This window comes from Oncorhynchus mykiss, chromosome 30 (assembly GCF_057628025.1).
Source record: "Oncorhynchus mykiss isolate SJ-2025 chromosome 30, ASM5762802v1, whole genome shotgun sequence".
NCBI lineage: Eukaryota > Metazoa > Chordata > Actinopteri > Salmoniformes > Salmonidae > Oncorhynchus > Oncorhynchus mykiss.
Window position 1 is genome coordinate 38372917 of NC_143051.1, and position 25904 is coordinate 38398820.

A 25904-nucleotide genomic window follows, 5' to 3' on the forward strand; every position below is an offset into this window, starting at 1 on the left:
GAAAGGTTATTCGAGGATCTACTTGACAGCTTTAGGTCAGTCCGAGTAGACTAAAGGATAATAACGAAAATGCACATTTAGCCTAACTCTCTTCCTACGTGTTGACACAATATCAGTATGTTGTGCCTGTACCTAGACTGTACCCAGACTAGTAGCCTAGTGAGGATACACTGTTCCAACAGCTAAATGTGTTGAACGTAGCTAGCTAACGTAATATACACAAGTCGCTAGAACACCAAAATACCTGTCACCAGCGCTCCTGGTTATGTCAGTAGCTGCATATCAATGACGAGGAAGATGCGGTGTAACTTGCTTTTACATCTCTGTTGCTTTTTTTGACGCAGAACACCACAACCGTCGGGGACAAAATAATACGTACAAGGTTAATTAAGTAGAGGGGAGTATAACAACTAATGTAGAAGAGGCAGCGGTGCGGTTCGTTTCGCTACTGACGACACGGCAGTGACGGCAAGGTGGAGCCGCACAAACTGCCGGTTTAATGAGAAGGCGTGTCCTTGCGCGCTGTCACAAATCCTCCTCCGATCGAGCTCTTCCTCAAAAAAAAAATCCCGGTTCCCGTGGAGCCGGGGTCATCAAGAGTAACATCAAGAGGATGGAAGAATGGGATTCATGGCATTGTGGTGCTACTTTTTGGTGCGTCAAATGTTGTCACTAAAGTCACAGTCAAGGAATTCACAGTTCAGTCTTACAGCAACACGTACAGTATGATCTAGGCCTACTTCAGCATTGTGCTCTGATTATTATAACAGTATTGTAAACTCACCAAGACCACATTGTTGACAGCAATGGGTCTTCAAACACAAAGTTTCAGCTTCTTCAAATTGTTGGGTTCAGAAATTATATTTAGCTTTTCATCAATATGAATGCATGCAATCACCTTGAATAGAATGTGTGATAAGTGAAAATACATTACAGTATAACCTGTTACCATTCTAATATGTTATTACTTTTTTTCTGTTCTGTAATAACAGCTACCAAAATGTTTTATATTTGTGTAAGGTGCAAACTATAACCACAAGGTGGCAACACACACTTTTATAATGGACTCCAAAAGTAAAGCAACGACAGACCTCCATAAAGTTATTTCCCCAATTGTAATTTGTTTTCTGCTTACAGTAAGCATTGCTAATTGCCCAGAGCTGGTCTTTTGAGAGCTGGCATGAATTAAAATAATTTAGCAATATCCGCACATGCTGTTGCAACAACATACTTTTATTATTGGTATTAAATCCATTTAATTAGCTGGGAAAAGTACTTGCTTTGCACGGAGACGATCGAGAGAGGAGAAAGATCTCCAAGGAGGGTAGTAAATGTCTGAAAACATTTTAATTATGTGCTCTCACCATGGGATGAGCTGTTGGGGGGGGGGGGGGGGGGGGCTCAGACCAAGACTCTCTCGTCTGTTCACACAGGCTGCGGCTGAGGAGTCACATGGGAGTTGTCCATGGATGCATCCCGAATGACAGCCTACTCCCAAATAGTGCACTGCTTTTGATGAAAGCCCATAGACATGGCACCCTGTACCCAATATCGTGCACTACTTTCGACAAACATTTGGGAGCCATTTAGGACACAGCCCATGCCTACATCTACTCAGGGGCCATTCATACTGATGCATCATCCAAACAGAATGGCACCGACCCAAACGAACAACTGCTCCGGGGGCCTTCGTCTGTGTTAACGGCAGCTATCGCCAAGGAGACAGGCTCTGTGTGGTGGAATTGGAGCTCTGTGGCTGTCTGCTGTAAGTAACTGTACGCAGGCCCATCGGGCTGGGCTTGGTTTAAACCAGCAGGGACATGGACATGTCACCCCCCTATCCATCCGGTGCAGACAGATGTTTTCTGGGCATTGTTGTTCCGCCCCATTGGTAATTATTTTCTTTCAGGAGCGGCCAAGGGCTGAGGTGCCAGGGAGTGCCTAAGGATGCAGGCGGTTGGCAGATCCACACGGCTGAGCGTCCAGCATTCCCCCTTCCATCCAGCATCTCCATGTGGTTTGAATAAATGACAGACAATGGGAAAACAATGATTTTGTCAGCAGAGGGTAGGCCTAAGAAGCTGAGTGTCGAGTTTTCTGACTCACAACATATCCGCTAGTTTTAAGATAATGATCTAATTATGCTAGCAAAGGAAACACCGACATAATGCACTCTCCATTTACGACTGGGTTAGTCTTCTCAAAGGGTATTTTTCATCATGACATATGTGCAGTAAGTTGAACATGTTTGTACTTGTTTGCATGGTTATAGTAACAACTTCACTGTATGCCCAAAGACATGCTATGCAGTACTCTACTGCTTTAGCCCAGTAGACAGTTGGCCTCCAACTGGGCCTGTCAGAGTCATCAGGAGCCGCTGAGGGACTCCATGTTGAAAATGGATCCAATTAACAATTGAGTGACCAAGGCCCTACAATCAGGCCATTATCCAGTCTTTGGTAAGAGGACACTGTTTGACAGACAGTAAGGCCTTGAATGTAAGCCACTAGAGGGCACTTGCACACTTCTAATTGCAAGCTCGGCCCGTTATAGAACACAGGCTTTGGCCCTGAAGTTCTTGAAAGTATTCGCTGATTATAAATGACTGGATAGGTGAAAGTAATGTGAAAGAGGCTTTCACCTTTCCAATCATGTAAGATCAGTAATTACTTCAAGGAAGGGACCGAATGAAGAATGCCTTTCAAATGTTTTCAAACAGGGCCTATACTTCGGAAACATAGACCCCTCACTGTGGGTTTCCAGTAGGCCTGCGTTTTATGCGGAACTTGCATAATGTTCACATCATACATGTCAATCTACTGAAGGCTTATAGAGTATACAACGAATCAGTTTCAATAATAATTGTATTGGCATCGGGGGTTGCTGCCCCCAATTTCAAATGCTCCAGCTTGGGCTAGGGGTCCCCAATTACATTCAGCCGTGGGCCGATTTTTCCTTGCACGGATGGTCAGGGGACAGGAACAGCTATAAATCATGTGTACACTGCAAATTGACGACAAGAATCCCAAACAGATTTAGTATTTGAGAAAAACGGGAATAATTTCAAACCTTGATTACATTGGGATACAATCACATTAACTCTTGAAAACTCTAGGCAGCATTCTGACTTCTCCCTACAGTTCTCAGCCGTTAGCTTCGCCCACCTCTGTCTCAAGTGAACTACAGTCCCAACGCTTTTTAACGTTTAGAAACGTCTCTTAATCATTGCTTGCGATAACGGCTTTCGAAACATATGGCCCTCATCTTTCATCAGCGAGAAATAATCCTTCAAATACTTTAGCAGTTTTGCATAGATCCACACAGCTTTGGGTGCCTCCATTCGATTAAACTACATTTCCGCTACACTTCCCGAGTTACGCTTATACACATGTGTTCGGCGTATGCTAGATAGCTAATCAGCACAGGTGGTCGGTCGCCTCTTGTCTTCCGCCTGTTTTCCGTAAACAAGTACTGTAACATGGAGATAAGGCCTTGTGGGAACACTAACCCTAACAAGATGTATCAATTGAACCTTTTGTTTTTTGAAAATCATTTCTCACTGATATGAAAGATAAGATCCTTATGCTTCCAATGGCGTCCCGCAAGCGACGCCTGTTCATGTTCAGATTGAGCATCAAGGATCTTAACAAAACCCCGTACAGAAGACGCCTTTGTCCAATGACTCTTGTGCAATGGAATGGAATTGAGAGTCATGGTCAAAGGCTACGATCACATACAGTATGCCTTTATTTATGTGTTGGAACAGATTTCCTCAATTAAAATCACTTTGAACTCATTTCCTGGTAATTTTACAGTCCAAGAACAAAAAAAATATAAAAATATCTATATTTATTTTTGTTAGGAAAACTGGGGGACAAATAAAATCACAACAACCACATAAATAGGCCAAAATGGCTCCTACAACAATGCTTTGTTGTCTTGTATAATACTATTACAATGTCTTTGTTTGTAAGGATTTCCTTTGTACAGTATACTAATGGACATAATTTAAAGTATTGCTTTTTTATTTTTAACCAGGAAAAGACACTTGAGGTTAGAAACCTCTTTTATGAAGGGGACCTGGCAAAGATAGTTAAGACAGGACACAGTGGAGCCAAGGTTGATGCACAAGCCATGTGGTTGTTCTCATCCCTCCACTAGAGAGAGTGCCAACTCAACACACAGAGCCTTGGCTGTAGCCAGGCTGTCCTCATCTCAATGTCTGCCACACTTCTGTCAAGTTTGCCTTAAAAGCCATGAAGAATGACAGATGCAAGGTGTGGGACTTTTGCCAAAGAGTGTTGTGAGTATCGTGACCATATAAGAAGCACACAAAAGGCCTGGAACATGCAATCAGTCATCAGAAGGCTATTAAAATGTAGGGCAATGGGTTTCAATAATCTGTACCTAAGTGCTTTAGTATTAACACAAAATTCTGTAATTTTCTGTAAAAATGTTGAGTGAACAGGCATGTGAAAAAAATACAGATAACCCTCTGTGTCTCATTCCCTGGCATCCATTTTATATTAGAACATACACAGAATCTGTGGAAATGTTCTTCAGAGACAAAGGTTGTAGCAGCGTTGGGTGTCTGACTGTCAGTCCCTAGCTCTACTGTACCACTACCACCCCACTGACACCTGACAGAGCGCAAGGTGGTGAGGCCCCAGCCGTGAGACCGTGGAGCCCGGGTGGAGGACAGACCTCTTAAGCTGCTGTGGTTAACAGCAGCACGTCTCACATGTACGCTAACACTACGCTGCCTGGCAGGCTGGCTGATAAACAACGGCCAAGCCTGATTATGGAGTAGTACCTTCGGGCCCACATTTCTCGCAGGTTGATGTTTATTGTCATGAATCTTGCCCTGGAGGCAGAGCTGAGCGATTTCCACTAGATGTATTGTAAAAATACATGAAAATCGAAAATGTGCTATTTGGTCTTCATTTAAGGTTGGGCGTTGGTGTTAGCAGTGTGGCACAGGTTAGGGTTAAAGTTCCGGTTAGGGTTAGGTTTAAAATCCGATTGGACGACTTTGTGGCTGTGCGCCCTCATGAGATTATATATTTTTACAATTTTTGTAATTTAGCAGACACTCTTATCCAGAGCAACGTACAGTTAGTCCATTCATCTTAAGATAGCTAGGTGGGACAAACACATATCACGGGGGAGGGGGGGGGGCAGAAGGTAGGAAGAGGCAGTTCCTCTTGCTGCTCTGTAGGCAAGCACCATTGTATTGTAGTGGATGTGAGCTTCAACTGGAAGCCAGTGGAGTGTGCGGAGGAGCGGGATGACATGGCAGAACTTGGGAAGGTTGAAAACCAGGCGGGCAGAGAGTTGCAGTGGTCCAGACGGAAGATGACAAGTTCCTGGATTAGGACCTGTGCTGCTTCCTGTGTGCGGTAGGGTCATACTCCTCGAATGTTGTAGAGCATGAACCTGCAGGAGCGAGTCACTGCTTTGATGTTTGCAGAGAATGACAGGGTGTTGTCCAGGGTCACACCAAGGTTCTTTGTGCTCTGGGAGGGTGACACTGAAGTTGTCAACCGTGATGGAGAAGTTGAGCTTGAGGTGGTGGGCCGACATCCAAGCTGATATCTGCCAGGCACACAAAGATGTGTGTCGCCACCTGGGTGTCAGAAGGGGGGGAAGGAGAAAAGTAGTTCAGTATCATACTCAATGATAGGAGAGATTATGTGAGGATGTGACAGGCCCGAGTGACTTGGAGTATAGAGAGAAGAGTAGAGGCCCTAGAACTAAGCCCTGGGGGGCAACAGTATTAAGAGTACGTGGTGCAGACACAGACCCTCTCCACGTCACCTGGTAGGAGCGGCCTGCCCGGTAGGAGGCAATCCAAGAATGTGCAGAGCCTGAGACGCCCAGCCCTGAGAGGGTGGGGAGAAGGATCGGATGGGTTACGGTGTCGAAAGCAGGGGATAGATCTAGGAGGATGAGAACAGAAGAGTAAGAGTCACCTTTGAGAGCCTCTGTGACAAAGAGAAGAGCAGTCTCAGTAGAGTGGCCCGTCATGAAGCCTGACTGGTTAGGGTCAAGAAGATCGTTCTGAGAGGGATAATGATAGTTGATCAGAGACAGCACGCTAAAGTGTTTTGGGAAGAAAACTCGACTCATGTCAGATGAGTCGAGTTTTGGTTTCTTGAGGAGGGGAGCATCTCGGGCCATTTTGAAGGGTTGTGGGTTCGTTTCCCATGAAGGACCAGTGCAATAATAAAAGGTATGCACTCATTAGTCGCTCTGGATAGGAGTGTCTGCTAAATTACTAAAATGGTCTAATGTTAATGTTTCCTAGGGTTAGAGGCAGAAGTTTGACATTTAGAGCGATAGAAAGAAGCTTTAGCAGCAGATACAGAGGAGGAGAAGGTAGGGAAGAGGGAGCTAAAGGATGATAGGTCCTCCAGAAGTTTAGTTTTCCTCCGTTTTTGCTTAGCTGCCCGCAGCCTTGTTTTGTAAGCTCTCAACGAGTCACGGAGCAGGAGGGGAGGGGACAGTGCGAGTCATAGGATGCGGGGAGGAGAGCAGGGTTGAAGAGGCAGAATTGTTGAAGAGGAGACAGGAGGGAGAAGGATTTAGCAGAAGGGAGAGATGATAGGATAGAAGAGGACAGAGTAATTGGAGAGAGAGAGAGAAGATTGCGATGGTGCATGACCATCTGGGTACAGGCTAAGTGGCTAGGGTTGGAGGAAAGGGAGACAGAAAATTAAACAAAGTAGTGATCAGAGACCTGGAGGGGGGTTGCAGTGATATTAGTAGGCGAACAGCCTCTAGTAAAGCTGAGGTCTGTCTTGGAGGGGATTGGGAAAAGGGGAGGTCAAGAGACGCAAGGAGGGGAAAGAGAGTCGGAAATAAATTAATCAGAGGCAGACGTCGCGAGGTTGAAGTCACCAAGTACGAAGAGCGGTGTACAATCGTCAGGAAATTATATTATCAAGGTGTCATGCTCATTGAGGAACTCTCCAAGGGCACCTGGTGGGCGATAGATGACAACAATGTTAAACTTGAGTGGACAAGTGACAGTGGACTTCAAATGAGGAGGAGAAGGACAGGTGAGAGGAAGAAAAGAGAAAATCTCAATTTAGGAGAAATTAGTAGCCCTGTGCCACCACTGCGATGACTGGATTATGACACTAAACATAATCAGATGAAGAGAGCATCTAGAATAGCATTGTTTTCTGGGTTGATCCAGTTCTCCATCAGGGCCAAAAAGTCAAGGGACTGAAGGGCAGCTGAGGCTGAGATGAACTTGACAATCTTGACCGCAGATCGGCAGTTCCAAACACTGCCGGAGACCCAAATTCCACATGGGTTGTGTGCACAGGGAACACTATATGCTTTTGAGCCAATCAATTGTGTTGTGACAAGGTAGGGGTGGCATACAGAAGATAAACAGCCCTATTTGGTAAAAGACCAAGTCCATATTATGGCAAGAACATAATAAACATAATAAACAAAGAGAAACAACAGTCCATCATTACTTTAAGACATGAAGGTCAGTCAATCCGGAACATGTCATGAAAGTTTCTTCAAGTGCAGTTGCAAAAACCACCAAGCACTATGATAAAACTGGCTCTCATGAGGACCGCCAAATGAAAGGAAGACACAGAGTTACCTCTGCTGCAGAGAATACGTTCATTAGAGTTAACTGCACCTCAGATTGCAGCCCAAGTAAATGCTTCACATAGTTCAAGGAACAGACACATTTCAACATCAACTGTTCAGAGGAACAGGCCTTTGTGTTCGAATTGCTGCAAAGAAACCACTACTAAAGGACACCAATAATAAGAAGAGACTTGCTTAGGCCAAGAAACATGAGCAATGGAAATTACTCCTTCAAGACTGCTGAAAAAGCATTGCAGGTGAAGCTGGTTGAGAGAATGCCAAGAGTGTGCAAAGCTGTCATCAAGGCAAAGGGTGGCCACTTTGAAGAATCTCAACTATAAAATATATTTAGATTTGTTTAACACTTTTTTGGTTACTACATGATTCTATAAGTGTTATTTCATAATTTTGACATCTTCACTATTATTATACAATGTGTAAAATAGTAAAAATAAAGAAAAACCCTTGAATGAGTAGGTTTGTCCAAACTTGTACTGTATGTCTCATCACAATTCTATCTTGGAGATCTACGGACTATTGGACTTCATCGCATAGTTTCTGCTTTGACATGCACTGTCAACTGTGGGACCTTATATAGACAGGTGTGTTTATTTCTAAATCATGTCCAAACAATTGAATTGGCCACCATTGGACTCCAATCAAGTTGTTGTGACTTGTCAAGGATGATCAAAGGAAATTGGATGCACCTGAGCTCAATTTGGAGTGTCATAGCAAAAGGGGAGTGAATACTTACAATAAGCTCCAAAAGTATTGGGACAGTAACAATTATGTTGGTGTTTTGGCTCTGTACAGCACTTCGGATTGGAAATGATACTATAAGGTTAAAGTGCAGATTCTGAGCTTTAATTTGAGGGTATTTTCATCCATATCGGGTGAACCGTTTAGGAATTACAGCACTTATTTTATATGGTCCCCTCATTTTAGGGGACCCCTTTGTATTGGGACAAATTCACGGATGTGTATTAAAGTAGTCAACATTTTTGTACTTGGTCCCATATTCCTAGCATGCAATGATTTCATCAAGCTTGTGACTCGGCAAACTTGCTGGATGCATTTGCTGTTTGTTTTGGTTGCATTTTAGATCATTTTGTGCCCAATAGAAATTAATGGTAAATAATGTATTGTGTCATTTTGGAGACACTTTTATTGTAATTAAGAATACAATATGTTTCTAAACACTTCTACATTAATGTGGATGCTACCACGATTACCGATAGTCCTGAATAAATCGTCAACAATGATGAGTGAGAAAGTTACAGACTCACAAATATCATACCCTCACGACATGCTAACCTCTCACCATTACAATAACAGGGGGGTATGATATTTGTGCGTCTGTAACTTTGCTTTCTTGCCCCACCGCATCACTTTACACACAGAAGATCTCCGCTGTCTTTCTGTGACCACGGACCACTTCAGAAAGAATTTAACAGTGACGATAAATACAAAAAGTTGGCAATTTCTTTGCATAACAAGCGAAGGACATAAAGACGCTTCAAACGAACCCTGAGATCTCTGTATTAAAAGATAAATACAGTATAGGCTACGTAGACCTATATATTTGAACGATATTGTTCATTCAATTTGTACACGACTGTCCAAACTTTTTGCCTCTATATAGCCTATTTCATGATGTGCCAAATCTTGAATTAGTGTATTATTATAGGGTAAGCATTAGAATATGCCGCTTCAATGTTTGTAGCCATAGGTGATAATATCTCTCTAGGAGATGATCCGTTGTCAGTATTGTGGAATAATTATAATATTAAGGTAAGATTGGAAAGGGAGAACGCTGATCCAGGAGCAGTGCTTCCTTTCTTTCGATCCGATCAGTATCGACACATGCCTCATCAAAGCATCGCTATCGGGGAACCGGGCCCAGGTCATGTGCATACCAAAATATGGGATACAATGCTAAACATTGCATGTAGACTGGTCCTGATTCCTAATCAACCTACAGTTTTGGCTGCTAGCATAGACCATAGACCCTGTGAAACCAAGTGACCAATAGACTTGTTCGTTTCTTAGTGCACATTTGTGTTTGTGTGTGTGTGCGTGCGTGCAGGTGTCCGTGCGTGTGTCTGAGCGCGCATGTGTGTGCGTGAGCACGCATGCTTCGTGCGCATGTGTGCGTGCGTGGAGATACTGTGCCTGGTCACAGGTAGTGAGTCATGCCTGTCAGAGCCATCATATCCACAGCTCTGGTGTAACTGTGCTGACTCAGACCCCATCAACCCCCAGATCACTAGGCCAGGCAAAGTTCAGACACTTACTAATGTTCCACACCATCTCCAAAATACACCTACTGCTGCATCAGAGAAAGGCTAAAGTCATAGTCACAAAATCAATCTTAGCCAATAGATGATCAGGTTCATGGGAAATGGAAGGATTGGATCTCTTTTGAAATGTAACAGTAGCAGCAGTCGTTAGCTAATAGAGTGCGTTGCAGTAATTTAAAGTACATTGTAGTCATTTGCATTTCATTTCAACTAGATGTGGTACAGAGGCACAATGTGTTCCCTGAGATGTGGCACTGCTCAAAATAATGAGCCGACACAACGTGTGTCAATCTGGATGTGTGTGTGTGTGTGTGTGTGTGTGTGTGTGTGTGTGTGTGTGTGTGTGTGTGTGTGTGTGTGTGTGTGTGTGTGTGTGTGTGTGTATGTGTGTGTGTGTGTGTGTGTCAGCTTTAGGGAATGCATAGTACGAATGTGGCAAATCGTTTTTTGAAAGGCTTCGTGGGGTGTGAATTCTAGAAGAATAACTACGTAATTAGCTTTACTGTGAACGTCTCATTTTCTCTAAAAAAATACAACCTCCCATCATTGCTGTTAATAATCGTGTTTATTTGATTTTAAAATAAAACATTTTCATTCCTGTTATTTTCTGTACATCTAGTTATTCAGGTTTCAACATTGTATTTAAAAAAAAAAAGATCAATCAACACATTTCTATTTAAAAAAGTCTTCACCAAAAAATAAGATATTAAAATGAGGTATAGATACATTACAATCATTTGGTAAACAGTTCACTTCGTTGCAATAAAGTAGTTCAAAGGAAAGGAAATCCAATATGCAGTCTGCATCAATTATAACATGATTGTGACAATTTTTGCAGCTTCATCCATGAGCTGGTCAGACTTGGTCAGAACTGACATTGGGTTTATAAACAACTAATGATTGAGCCATAGTTCGATGATTCTGTATTACAAAGCATGTGCAATTCAGTAATACAATTGACTGCGGGTGTGTGCGTGCATGCATATGCCTGTGTGCGTGTGTGTGTGTGTGTGTGTATACGCGTGTACGTGCGTGTGTTGTCTCCAAACCAGGTTGAATCATTAGGAGGTGATTCTCACTAACAAGGTCTTAGGAGCTGTCAGGAAAGATTCACAAGCAGGTTTCGCCACGATGAGGAGAAGTGTGACAAGTCTTATCAGGGTCTTTACTGTTGCCGGGTGTGTTTTTAAAACAGCCCTCTTTATTTGGAGTGAATGTGTTCTAGCGAGGTCTCTGCTGTTGTTGTGCATTGATTAAAAGTGTTTTCACGATTACCCGTAGCGAGTCTATTCCAGTTTAACAGGGTTAGTTGCAGTTTTAATGAAGGGTATGTGATCATTACAAGTGAAAAGGGTTTCACACAAGCTCATTGCCGGTGTCTTGTGTTGTTGTGAGGAGAACTTTGGCACTCCACAGGGGTAGGTCTTGTTTCCACTTGTTTTCTGTGATGAGGGGTACTTGGTCAGGAAGAGCAGGAGGGTGTTAAACGCATTAATTGCGTTATCCGTCATATGGAAACTAGTTTTTTTGTTGCACCACTGGTACAAGCAGCAGGCTCTGATACCGTTTGTATGGGAAGAGGGGAGGAAATCTGTTTGTACTGCTGTTTGATATCTCTCCTTGCCCGCACGTTAGTATTGGTTTTATGGATTTTGGTTCCTTTTGCGTACATCGGCGTGAGATCATTTTCTTTTACAGCTTCACACACAGTCAATGTGTTTTTCTACTGAACTCCTATTCAGCACCCTAAACTATAATAGACTGCAAAGCCACTACAGCCACATGCAACACGTCCACATGCATTCCTCAGACACTCACAGGTGTTGCTCCTCTCCCTTAGTCTGAGGACACTTGACACTGTTAAGCATAAGAGCCTTAAATATTCCCCTCAACATATCAAATCAATATTTTCTTAAATAATGAAAAAATTTATCAGACGACTATGGATTAAGTGTCCCGTGTAAGCTCAGTTGGTAGAGCATGCTGTTTGCAACATCAGTGTTGTGGGTTCAATTCCCATGGGAGGCCTAATGTGAAAATGTTTGTACTCACTACTATAAGTTGCTCTGGATAAAAGCATGTGCTAAATGTTTTTCAGACAAAAAAGCAGTTCCGCTTTTCACTTGCCCTCAAATGATAATCTCACTTCTCTTTTTGCACCCATTACTACGAGTGCAAGATGTTACTAAGAGATTGAACATTGAGTGAACATCCCAGCAACAGCACAGCAACGCTTCCATGTGTCTACTTGTATCTGACGAACGTGTTTGTGTATTCCTGTACACTCGTCTGTCAGTTCAACCACTATATCTGAACACAATACTTTCAACAAACACAAGATGCAACACACTAGACACATATTTGAATGATGTATTGCGGCCTCTGACCCTTTTCCTAGCATTCTCTGATGGGGCCAATAGATTTAAAATGGCTGACTTGTGAAGCCATAATGAAGTGACTGTCATGTTATTGACAGGGGAGCCCAGTGCTTTGGAGGGAAGCAGAGCTTCCAACCGAGGGCCTCCGATAGACAGATTATTACCGGAGCCTTTATAATGAGCTAACGTTCCTCTTCTGCCACTGTTCACTCTGAAGGGAGAGGCGCTGTATTCCCCTATCACAGCTGCAAAACAGAGGTGTAAATTAAAGCAAACAGGGTAAAAAAATAAAAAAAAAACTATGTAGATGTAAGTAGGCTACAGTATTCCAGTGATTTAAGTGTGAAATGTATTTTCTGCTGTGGAACAGACTATAGGGGAGAGCAAGCGGGATATTTGTTATTGTGGTATTCACAATATGGTGTGTGTTTGGTGTTTGGTGTCGAGTGTGTGTGTGTGTGTGTGTGTGTGTGTGTGTGTGTGTGTGTGTGTGTGTGTGTGTGTGTGTGTGGGTGTGTGTGTGTGTGTGTGTGTTTCTGTTGTGTAAGTGCATGGGGATGCCCATGAAGGTGTAATTAACAGTCAGACACAGTGTTGAAATTCACTGCTGCTGTTTTACCAGTCCTGAGGATGCTGTCACTGCCCTCAAGTAACTGTTAACCTTGATGGCTGACGGCTGATTTGAGAACAGTGTGACAGGTGTAAATTTAACATACAATTCAGCAGCCCCCCCACACTAATCCAATTATTTTCTGAACCTGTGGGAATTTTTTCTTACATCTGATTAAAATCACAGTACGGTGGTTAGAAATAACATGCTTCTGTTAAATACTGTAGCTACATTTTCAGTGCGTATTATGGAGCGGTGCATTGAGATGTCAAAAACTGTTTTTGATAAATCAATGTTCTGCATTTTGTATCAATGATTTAGCAGTCATCAAAATGATTGTAACTATACACTTGTGTTTTACCTATTTAAAATATCAATGCTTTGAATATAATATTTAAATATAGATCAAAACAAAAGAAGCTAAGAGAGAAAGACAACAGAATGCTTTGGCTTTTTTTGGGGGGGGGGGGGGGGTGAACACAATACACTGTACATAACAAGGCATCTTCTTGGGGATAGAAAAAAACATACCACTTTCAGAATGTGCAAGATCTCATGCAGTTGTCTCTCTCTCACTCTCTAGCCCTCCTCTCTGTCGGCGCTAAATCACACATTAGTACAGCCAGTGGAAGTGTTGACAGTTTTACAAACAGAAATGTAAAACGCCATACTCAAGGGGTCTGAGAGATAAGGGGTGAGTCGAGCAGGGCAGGAAACAATGCAAAATGTGGTCTAGAGAGGCATCTAATGCCATACAAACACCTCAATGACTGAGGTTATTTTAATTATATACAGAACGAATGCCAAACCAAAAACAACTTTAGCCTCCGCTCAGTGTGTAGAGGAAGACGGGGTACCCTGTAGAGAGGGAGAACACTGTTGGTCGCTACTATCCATGGCATTTCCTGTAACCTTTCGCTTCCTGGCACCTTACTCGAAAGCAAGTGTGGTAAATATGGCAAATCAAGAACAGCAACAACAAAAAAAGCCAGTGTCAAGCAAACAAAACCTTGATAATTCAAAATAAAAAATACTGACCAAATTACTGTGTACAGGAGCTCATCAAGTTGATAAATATCTGCACACCAAGACAGTCGTGAAGAGGGCACGACAAAACCTATTCCCCCTCAGGAGACTGAAAAAAATTTTGGCATGGGTCCTCAGATCCTCAAAAGGTTCTACAGCTGCACCATCGAGAGCATTCTGACGGGTTGCATCATTGCCTGGTATGGCAACTGCTCGGCCTCTGACCGCTTGGCCCTATAGAGGGTAATGCGAATGGCCCAGTATATCACTGGGGCCAAGCTTCCTGCCATCCAGGACCTCTATACCAGGTGTCAGAGGAAGGCCCTAAAAATTGTCAAAGACTCCAGCCACCCTAGTCATAGACTGTTCTCTCTGCTACCGCACGGCAAGCGGAACCAGAGCACCAAATCTAGGTCCAAGAGGCTTCAAAACAGCTTCAACTCCCAAGCCATAAGACTCCTGAACATCTAGTCAAATGGCTACCTAGACTATTTGCAGTGCCCCAACCCCCTCTTTACACCGCTGCTACTCTCTGTTGTCATCTATACATAGTCACTTTAATAACTCTACCTACATGTACATACTACCTCAACTGACCGGTGCCCCCGCATATTGACTCTGTATCGGTACCCCCCTGTATATAGTCTCGCTATTGTTATTTTACTGCTGCTCTTTAATTACTTGTTACTTTTATCTCTTGATCGGCTATGAAAAGCCAACTGACATTTACTCCTGCAGGTTGCACCTGTTGCACCCTCGACAACTACTGTGATTATTATTATTTGACCATGTTGGTCATTTATGAACATTTGAACATCTTGGCCATATTCTGTTATCTCTACCAGGCACAGTCAGAAGAGGACTGGCCACCCCTCATAGCCTGGTTCCTCTCTAGGTTTCTTCCTAGGTTTTGGCCTTTCTAGGGAGTTTTTCTTAGCCACCGTGCTTCTACACCTACATTGCTTGCTGTTTGGGGTTTTAGGCTGGGTTTCTGTACAGCACTTTGAGATATCAGCTGATGTATGAAGGGCTATATAAATACATTTGATTTGATCTCTTATTCTTATCTGTATTTTTTTTAAACTGCATTGGTTAGGGGCTTGTAAGTAAGCATTTCACTGTAAGGTCTACACCTGCTGTATTCGGTGCATGTGACTAATGCAATTTGATTTGATTTGAATGACATGAAGCCTATGGAAACATCATTCTTTTCAACACCAATAAACCCAAGGAAACCCACACACTCACATAAAACCCACTTTCAGGTGCAGACTTAGTTAGTACAGTGTGGTTTGGCCTAAAATATTAGCTGCATAGTGACTCTCCACTGTTGGTCAGCACACACACAACGTAAGAGAAATCAGCGATAGACGTTCCCCATGGGTTGTGTTGGCCTGCTGAGTACCGCTCCGGTTTAGGAACCGCCAATACGATTCAGATAGCCTTGTCTAATCAAAACATAGATTTATTACACTACTGACACAACTACAGATTACACAAGACCATGTCGTTGAATGTCCTTTTTATATTTCACAGCCATTGAGTGGTCTGTTGACAATACAAAGTTGCCTGAACATGTTTTCGTAGCAAAATATTACAGTATGGTTGGTGTGTGCAGTTCACTTGATTTTAGCACATACAGTTTAGAAGCACAACTACTAAAGCGAGTTATGTTTTTTTTCTTGGTATTTAGTTATAATTGACAGGTATCCGATGTGAAGCCTTAAAATGTAACAAAATAAGATCCCGTGTTGAATTTTACACAGTCCATTTAAAAGGGTTCATCATGCAAAGGACTTCAAAACAATCCTGAGTGATATCTCAACACCCAGTCTTTTTATTAGGAAAGGATCAAGGCAGCTGCAGGGATGTGATGAGAATGGGAAGATTTGTGTGTGTTGGGGGGGTGAAGGTGCGGGGGGAGGCGGTTGGGGGTAGAAAAAAAGGGGCAAAGAAAACAAGTGACAGAATTGCTGGGTCCCAGTCTATTTGGAGGTGACGGTTGTGTCTGTGTCTGTGCAATTGCACAAATAAGTGTGTCTGCGTTTGTGCGTGCAAGTGTGTGTGAGTGTGTGTGTGTGTGTGTGTGTGTGTGGTTACACGTGAGGCTGATTGGGAAATGGGTTTGTGTGTGAGTGAGAGACACTGATTGGCCCCAAGTTGGCCCAGTACTGGTAGGGGCACAGGCCTTGCCTCCCTGAAAGCCTTCATTAGAATGTGACAAAATTGCTGGGGGCAAAACTGGCTCCGGTACAATGATCAATTCGGCGGAGGGGATTGAAAAGGGGGAAGGAGGGTGGCGTTTTGGAGGAGGGGGTGCATCAGGGGTGCGTACAAGCCCCCCTGCTGGTTTAATTACTGCTATGTGCGCCTCTCCATTAACGGCACACCCATGGTCCAGTGGCCACCGCGGGCCTGCACAAAGATAGCAGAGAGAAAAGGGGACCGCGGGGGGAAAGAGAAGGAGAAACAGACAGAGACAAACGCAGGGCGCTCATTAGCGAATGGTAATCGCCGGCCGAGAGGTTGTGCACTCACCTCACAAAACGCCACATGTCAATTTGTCCCCCCTTTATTCATGGCCCTCACTCGTTTCTATGCTAGTCTCCCATTTTCTCTTGTTGAGGAGAATTGGATGGAGCTCCATGGGGGGAAACACTTGAGGAATAATGTAAACACAAACGCAGCGCAGTGGAGGTTCTCCTGCTCGCAAGCTGGACCAGGGGAGGACACCTACTCAACTTTGCTCTGTCCTTAAGCCATCAAGTCCTACAGCCTATTGGACCACTGACCCACTGAAGGATCGAGTTTGAAATATGTGTCTGCACCACATGAGAGTCAAAGTTCAGCTCTCTATAAAAAAAAAACATTTATATTGAGCATCTGTTAAGCTCCTGCAAAAGGAAGGGAAGAGGTCAAGGCCTTGGTGGCATGCATGTACTTGTTCACAGCAGTGGAGGATCGCAGTGCACAATCCTATATTGTCCAGCATGTACGATGCGACAAAATACCACACCCCTTATGGTCATGGTCTGAGAATATCTAATGCATTTCCATCGGCAATGATGGAGGGGGGCTCTCTCTCTCATATTCAAAAGTGAAATCAGATCTCCCAGTTGAGTGGAATTCAATATTCCTCCTCCATCTTACTTTGAAATGAGTCACAGTCATCCTAGTGGATTAAAGCAGACTCATCATCGAAGAGGAGTGGAGGAGGAATCTCTGGAAACTATCTACTTCAGCCTCTTCACTATCTCTCGGTCTCTGTCCCTCCTTCCCTATTTGGATGAGCCACAGGGTAGGAAAGATAAGATTATCCATATTTCAATCAGCGATATCATGTCAAAGGAATCACTCAAAAATCCCGAAAACCCTGTTCTACTAACATGTGACGACAAGCTCATATCCAGCCGTTTCCTCTGTTAATTAAACACCTGAGGATACGCTGGACAGTCCTATTCAGTCCTGTATGGGTTTTGTAGTATTTGGATGTTTGCTAGAAGGCACAGTAACAACAATGACACAATGACTACAAAACATTTAAAGATTTGTCATGAACACATTTTCTACAAACTTTTTTTTCTGTGAGTTTTCCACTTCTTTGAGTTGTATGTTGTGGTTCGCTACACAGGAAGTCACGTCCCCCCCCCCCCCCCCCCCCCCCCCCCCCCCTCCCCCACACACTCTTAGACAGCAATGTGTCTTCAGGCTGAGAAGCAGCACAGTGGTTGTCAGCAAGGCCTTTCGCTCAGCCATTTTTTTTTTTCACACAAAAAAAGACATGGCAATCAACATTTTTACAAACAGCAGCACTTCATAGGCAAGTAGAACTGACCATGCCTCCATTTTGGGTTTTGTGTCAATAACTACTGCGTTTGACCGATAACAATAATGTTGTAGATAGAACAGAAATGGACAGAGATTGAGGATAGATCTTCCTACACATCTTGTTTCAAACAGCCAATCAAGGGAAGGCCAAAGTAAAGAAATGTTAAAAAACAAACCTCTCCATAAAGACAAATATTGTAATTTATTGTACAATATTTTGGCTCTAGTGAAAAGGTAACCTACAGTTAGACTACCACGCCAAATGTTCCTTATCACAAGGCTTAATTGGCATGACGATGGACATAAGAAAACATAAAAGGAAGTAAAAATAGTTGGTATTTATCCTATTATTTAGCCTGACATGTTCAACCTCTCCCTGACCCAGTCTGTAATGCCTACATTTTTCCTGCAGACCACCGTAGTCCCTGTGCCCAAGCACACCAAGGTAACCTGTCTAAATGACTATTGCCCTGTAGCACTCACATCTATACCCATGAAATTATTTTAAAGGTTGGTCATGCCTCACATCAACACCGTCATCCCAGACACCCTGGACCCTCTCCAATTTGTACAACACCTCAACAGATCCACTGATGACGCAATTTCTATTCCACTCCACACTGCCCTTTCCCACCTGGACAAAAGGAACACCTACTGTATGTGAGAATGCTGTTCATTGACTACATCTCAGCATTCAACACCATAGTGCCCTCCAAGCTCATCACTAAGCTAAGGACCCTGGGACTGAACACCTCCCTCTGCAACTGGATCCTGGTCTTCCTGACGGGCCCCTTCCCCGGTGGTATGGGTAGACAACAACACTTCCGTGGAGTTGACCTTCAGCACGGGGGCCCCCGAGGTCTGTGCTTAGTGACCTCCTGTACTCGCTGTTCCCTCACGACTGCGTGGCCATGTCTCCGCTTGGTAAGGAAAGTACTTGACAACCCACCGTAAGGTGATATAGAGGGTAGTGCGTACGGCCCAGTACATCACTGGGGCCAAGCTCCCTGCCATCCAGGACCTCTATACCAGGCGTGTGTCAGAGAAGGCCCTAAAAACAGCCAAAGACTCCAGCTACCCAAGCCATGGACTCCTTCTCTCTGCTACCAAATGGCATGCGGTACAGGAGCACAAAGTCTAGGACCAAAAGGCGCTCTTGGACTGCTTCTACCCTCAAGCAACAAGACTGCTGAACAGTTGAAATGAAATGTCTACCCTGACTATTTTCATTGACCCCCTTTTTATTTGCACGGACTCTCTTGCACTGGGTCTATGCACACTCACTGGACTCTACCCACACATTCACGCAGACCGACTATCACACTCTTTCAAGCTCTTCACACTCACTGCGGCTACTCTGTTTACTGTCTATCTTGACTGCCTCGTCACTTTGACCTAATGTACATGTACATATCAATTACCTCAACTACCTCGCACCCTTGTGCATTGACTCGCTACCGGTACTCCTTGTATATAATCTTACTGTTATTTTCTTGTGTTACTATTTCCTTTAAAAAAGGTCATACTTTTTAACTCAGCATTGATGGGAAAGGGCTCGTTAGTATGTATTTCACAGTAAAGTCTTGTATTCGGCACATGACAACAAAAAAACACATTTTATTTGATTGAGATTAGATGAATTGTACATTCTCATATGCTCAATTACGATCAATTAAAGGCCTTAACGGAGGTCCATTGTCCACCAACCCCACTCAGAGTTGTTTGTAAGGACACTTGCCAACTAGTCTACAGTAAGACCTTTTCTCAGCAATCCTTTCGAAACACGTGAGAAGTGAGAGTGAGAAGATGTGGAGGGTGCTACTCAACTGGAGCCCCCGCACCCCCTGCTATACCACAATACACACTCGCACAAGCTCGTACACGCTCACACAGTTTTCCTCACACAGCAGTATGAGGGGGGTCTGCTAGGGCTTTTCCATACTGTGAAGGAATGGTGTGATCACCCATGTACATTAACAGGCATCACAGGAATATTGCTTTTTGTCGTTTGAAATGTCTGGCCGGTGTTACATTCAGGATTGTATCATCATGGCCTTGTATTGTTCGTCTCTGCTTGGTGTCGATGCTTGTTACTGTGTTGCCTTGTTTGCACATAGCCAGGAAATTGCACCTTGCAAGAAAGTTCACAGCTCAAGCTGTGTGTTTGCCACAGAACCCAGAATGACTGGACTTGTTGAGAACGCAAATAAATAGTTATGCATCCTTAAAAGACGAAGAAAGTGTTTATTCATTGCATTCATAAAAAATAAAAAAAATAAACAGGACCGACGAGTAAACAAGACAAAAAGAAAAGAGATGTGCAAAAAGATACAAAAGGTCTTTATTGGAATGGGGTTTAATGGAGACGACTGGATGGTTGGTAAAAGATCCCTATGTCGGAACTGAATCCCAAATCGCAATGGTACTGTAATTACTCCCCCTTACCATCCAACATCCAACCCTGGCATCCACACTTGGCATGGCCTGCCTGAGGACCAGCTTGTGATCTGGGGCATTGAGAGCCCAGGAAGCTAGACCTACACACCCGGAGGGCTTGGTCAATGCTAGGTTCCTTTGGGTGGGTAGGGGGGGAGGGTTGCAGACTAAGTCTGGTCAGAGCTGGGTGCCAGGGTTTCAGTGGGATGCACCCCTTTCTGGGAGGCTGCTAACCAAGCCCCCTCCTGGTCCCCCTGCGTGGTGCAAGGATGCCTGGTCAGCGCAAGACAGGTCCATCTGCCCCGCACGGCACCTCGTCTCGGCCTGCTGCAACCGCTACTGCTACAGCTAGCCCCTCCACCACCCCTGCTCCACTACCCCTGCTCCACTACCCCTGCTCCACCCTCCCTACTCCACCACACCTGCTCCACGACCCCTGCTCCACCCTCCCTACTCCACCCTCCCTACTCCACCACCCCTGCTCCACCACCCCTGCTCCACCCTCCCTACTCCACCACCCTTGCTCCACTACCCCTGCTCCACCCTCCCTACTCCACCACCCCTGCTCCACTACCCCTGCTCCACCCTCCCTACTCCACCACCCCTGCTCCACCACCCCCGCTCCAACATTCCCACTCCACCATCCCTGCTCCACCATCCCTCCTCCACCATCCCCTCACCACCCAAAGAGTTGCCACCTTGGAAATCACCTACTGCTGTCTTGACCTCAAGCAAATGGCTCACCTTCACCATGGATGGGATGGACTGGGAGGGTTGCAGGTTTAATATTGTGTTGTGTTCTTTTCTGCTTCCTGGTAAAGCAAGGGAATATGCACTGTAAAGCTTAAGATCTTTGACTTTGACTAATGTCTTTATTTTATTTCAATGTCAAGACTCTTGGGACTAACTAAAGGAAGGTAACGAGTGCTCTGCTGGTAAATAATAATTTTTTTCAAACAATTTTGGGGTGCATGTCAGAAATAGGAAAAGGTTCAAAATCTGAATCTCTGGGGCTGCTTCTATTTTTTGAAGTGGCCAAGAGCACACACTGAAGTGTGCAGAGAGCGAGAGAATGGGTAAGCGCTCAACACAAAGGGTGTCTCTAGTGTGGGTGGGTGTCAAAGAGGAGGGTGTTTCCTACTTTCTCTGGTTCTCTTTGAAATTGTTCTTCGCCGATGTGCAGAGGCATGGGTGGTGGCCACCATCGTACAACAAATCAAAGGATAAAATATATATTTCCTCTTGAACACCTTTCACCATTGTCTTTGAGATCTTGTAAAAAAAAAAAAAAAAAATATTTGCAGTACAAACCGGAAAAAATAAAGACACTTTCCGGTAATGCTTTGTATCTGTTAGTGTTAACCCAACATTGACTATGACTAATTTGGAAGCGAGATTGTCTGCACGATCTATCAAAAATAAACATCTATGAACATTTCCCTTTTCCACACAGCACAGTGACCAAAAAATGTTTTTTAACATTGTATAATAATCTGTTCCCTCTTGTCTACTTAGAGGTGTCAAACAAAGCGTTGATGAAAAGAGGACCTTGCGGGTTTAAAAAGGAGAACTCATTTTTCACATAGACTGTTTAATAAAGAGCTCTGCGAGATTTTATATTTGGTGCTCTTTTTTTTTCATTCAATGGTCTGCTCTTGTGGTTTGGTAACCAGTTGGTGTGCCTGAAACCACCGTATTCCGAGAAGATAAGTAACACCCTGCCTCATACTCATTCATTAGCCCAAACTAGCACACAAGTGATCCCATAGGCATCGCTGGCAACATTGGCAACTGACATACACATTCACATACTCATAAACTAACATTCAAATTGTGTAAAAGGTTAACATGCTACTGAAGGGAACACAGCATTTACGCTTTCTCACTCCTCGTGTTCATCACGCTTGTCAAAGATATGACAATCGTCTCAAAGCACACCACATAAAGATCTCAAATCCACTGCCCAAAACAACTCCGAACTCCACAGGCTACTACACCCCCCCCCCCCCCCCCCCAGGTCTGGCGGAAAGGGGAGAATGTCCAATTATGACAGGGGGTAGAAAGGGAGTTGCTCCTGCAAATGGGACAGGCAGGCGCTATTGTGCGGCCCTGGCTAGCGCTCTGAATGTAGTGAATGAGGACCAGTCGTGCCCTCTGTGCTCTCCCAGCTGTCATTGGGGGTGGGGGGGGGGCAGATAGCCCTGTTTATCGTCCCCAACTGATGGCTCCTGTCCTGTGTTAACACCAAGTGTCGGCAGAATCGTAGCGAAGCTAATTAATGCCAGCAAATGAGATCAACTAACAGAGGCCCGGGCCAGCTCCATACGGCTAAATGGCTGCCTTCAATGGAGGCTAGCGTAGAGTAATTACCACAGGGCCACTCCACAATGGCGGCTTTATGGACGCTGAAAGTGATTTCATGTATGTTGTTCAAGGAGAGGAGAGAAGTCCATCAACGGAGATGTGTTTGTGTGTGTGGACGCCGATTTCTCCAGCGACAGTGGCTGCTGAAGTGAACTATCGAAGCGGGCAAGTATGAATTCTGTTTTTGGAATCAATGGGAAGTCTTGAAACGACGCGTGTTCAAGTAATGCACATGATGGTTATCGATGTTAACACGGTCAAATCTTAAGCAAACACGCGATGGATATTAGATGTACACAGGCCTACTTGTTATAGTGAGGTGGGTGTTGTTTTCAATGCTACATGGTTCAGGTATTTGCACAAAATAAATAAACAATACAGAAAACATACAGAGATCCCAAATTTGACCAAATCTAACGATCGATACAATCACTTTAGAGTTGAACCCATACGTTAATGAAACCAAAATTCTACTAACATTTCGGACAGTAATTTCACACTTGAACCTGCTTGATAGAAATAGAAATAAACAGAAATATATGTATATCATCTTTTCTATTTCTATCCAGGTTGACACGCATGCACAACAGTCCCCAACGGATGATTGAAAAGGTTTGACATGGGCCCTCAAATCCTCAAAAAGCTCTTCAGCTGCACCATTGAGAGCATCTTGAATGGCTGCATCACCACCAGAAAACCGTTAAAAAACACCAGCAAGCAGCACCCAGCAAGCGGTACCGGTGCAAGTCTGACTCCAACAAACTCCTGAACAGCTTCTATCCCCAATCCAAAAAACAGTTAAATAAATAGCTAACAAAATGGCTACATGGACTGAGTTGACCCGTGTATTTATTTTTGCACTGTCTCTTTGCATACTCACAGGACTCTACACACTCATGCACAGTGACACTCCAACACACATAACATGCACACACATTTATACGGACTATACACGCGCATACACACTCACATAAAATCTTAATTTACGCTGACGCCTAGGTCACCTTACCCCTACACACATCTACCTCTAACACGCCAGTATCCCTGCACATTGTAAACATTGTATTGGAACAGACCCTGTATATAGCTTCCAACTTTCTTGTGTCCTTATTTTTATTTCTTGCGTATTTTTGTTGCTACCTCATGTAATATTTAGTACTTCATTGATTACTGCATTGTTGGGCTTAAAACTTGCAAGAAAGACATTTCACTGTACTTGTGCATGTGACATTAAAACTTGAAACTGATGTGCAATGTTCCCTCTAGATGGTGTGCAGTAGCCTGAGACTGCAGGGCAGCTCCTGGACTGCAGTGCAGAAATATCAACCAACAGAGAAAAGCACGAGATTGAACTTCACTCCACTTTCTAGAGCAGTGGTCACCAAACGGTCAACCGCAATCAACTGGTTGATCTCCAAGGCATTCCTAGTGGATAGCCAAACATTTATGTAAAAAACCCAACTATAAAGCCTTTTGTAACTTTTTTTTTTTTTATTCGTCTCGGGCTGTTGGTGGTAGGTGCACTCACTCAGCTGCCCTGCGCACCGGGTAGGCGAACCGTTGCCATTTTGAACCATTTCATGTGTCTGAAGGTACAACATCTGCCTTCCCGGTGGGCCCAGAGAGCAAATCAACTGCACTATACGTTTTCACTATAGGATTGCCGTGTCTGCGGTAATGTAGCAGGCATAAAAGACAGCTACAGCAAAGTTGATACTGAGAGATTTCAAAATGTTTGAAGCCGTTTGAACAGCGCTGCTGTTTTTATGAGTGAGCTCGTGTTTAAGTTCTTACTCAGCACTGTCAACACTTTGTATTCAACACTTCTATAAGCCATAAAATGCGCGTTCGTCCTATTTCCACTCTGTGCTACAGCAAGCAGTAATGACGGAGTAGGAAATTGTATATATAGGCTTGAGTTGTTGTTATTATTAGCGGCTTGGGTCTTTTTTTAATATCAAGTAATATTTCACGTTCTCTGTTCATGAGAGTAACAACATGAATTTGTGCACGACGCAGAATTATTGCGGTGCGACATGACTTTCACCATCAGCTGGAAGACTGTGTCCCTTTTTGGTCGTGTCAGTGGAGGAAAGGGAGGGTGGAGGGATGTTGACAGGTCTGCTGCTCTCTCCCTCCGCTGACACGGACCATCAGCCCAGTAAAATAAAAGTACAATTATTTAAATGTATGCTGACCCAGCTGCGAGTCACAAGTAATACAACAACAGATGTATCACTGGTGTGATCATATAGCCTACCTTAAATTTGTAAATATATGGCCCGAACAACAATGCATTGGCAGGGCAATTCAAGCAAAGTCAATATTCAGTGATAATGTATTGGGCCTATAGCTAACTGCACAAACCTAATTTCTACAGTACTGTTTTTAATTGGTTAATGTTGCATAAGCTAACGCTTTTTAAGTAATGCAACATACTGAAACATAATGAACTATGCAAGAGATGTTGTTGTAGGCAGAACACATCGGAGTAGGATTCTAATGCATTGACAGGCACTACTCAACCCATACTTCTACACAGACAGGTGTGGCATAACCAATCAGAGCTGCAGTAGGTCTATTTAATAAGCAATAAGGCACAAGGGGGTTGTGGTATATGGCCTATATACAATGCAACGCGGAGTGCCTGGATACAGCCCTTAGCCGTGATATTTTGTCCATATACCACAAACCCCTGAGGTGAATTATTGCTATTATAAACTGGCTACCAATGTAATTAGTGCAGTAAAAATAAATGTTTTGTCATACCTGTGGTATACGGTCTGACATACCACGGCTGTCAGCCAATCAGCATTCAGGGCTCGAAACACCCAGTTTATAAAAGCAAATAGATCATTGCCATATATGGTTCTGTGCCATTTACTTTGAACTGGACTGTGTCTACAGCATGAGCGGTCATGAGTAGATGCGCTTCTTTTGAGATCAGAGCGAGAGTTGCATGTAGCCGCCACATGTGCACATTTGTTTATATCCTTAACTAGTTAGTGAGTTATTAGCACAGCTAAAAATCATTTGTAGTCAGCAATAGGGGAGTGATTGCTTTCTACAAGTGCACAAAATGTGTACATTTCTAGATACCTTTGAAAAATGAGTCATGTAAAGCTAATTTATTTTTTTGCCTTAAAGGGGTAGTGTTGTATTTTGAGACAGGTTTGAATAAGCGAAGTAGCCACGAGGCAGAAGGGAAGCATAATTTGACTGATTCTCTGTAATAATAGTATGAGAATAATAATGCATTTTGTTTTGTAAAGTGGTTTCTTGCATCAAACAACACAACACCATTTCCAGTCACCTTCTTGTCTGAAGGACAAGTGGATAAACAGGTTA

At 43.7% G+C, this 25904-nt stretch overlaps 1 protein-coding gene and 1 long non-coding RNA gene across 5 annotated transcripts in view; one reads left to right on the forward strand and one right to left on the reverse strand.

Moving 5' to 3' along the window:
- LOC110488444 (RNA-binding motif, single-stranded-interacting protein 3) overlaps nt 1-490 on the reverse strand; it is a 350151-nt gene extending 349661 nt beyond the window's left edge. For all 3 annotated transcript variants that reach the window (XM_036970692.2, XM_036970690.2, XM_090228213.1), the window contains exon 1: nt 245-490. The gene's annotated coding sequence lies outside the window, so the exon portion shown is untranslated. The remainder of the gene's footprint in view (nt 1-244) is intronic.
- Nucleotides 1-22722, forward strand: part of LOC149970294 (uncharacterized) — a 138272-nt gene extending 115550 nt beyond the window's left edge. For both annotated transcript variants that reach the window (XR_016493669.1, XR_016493668.1), the window contains one exon: nt 22628-22722. This is a non-coding gene — a long non-coding RNA (uncharacterized LOC149970294). The remainder of the gene's footprint in view (nt 1-22627) is intronic.
- Nucleotides 22723-25904: the final 3182 nt, after the last annotated feature.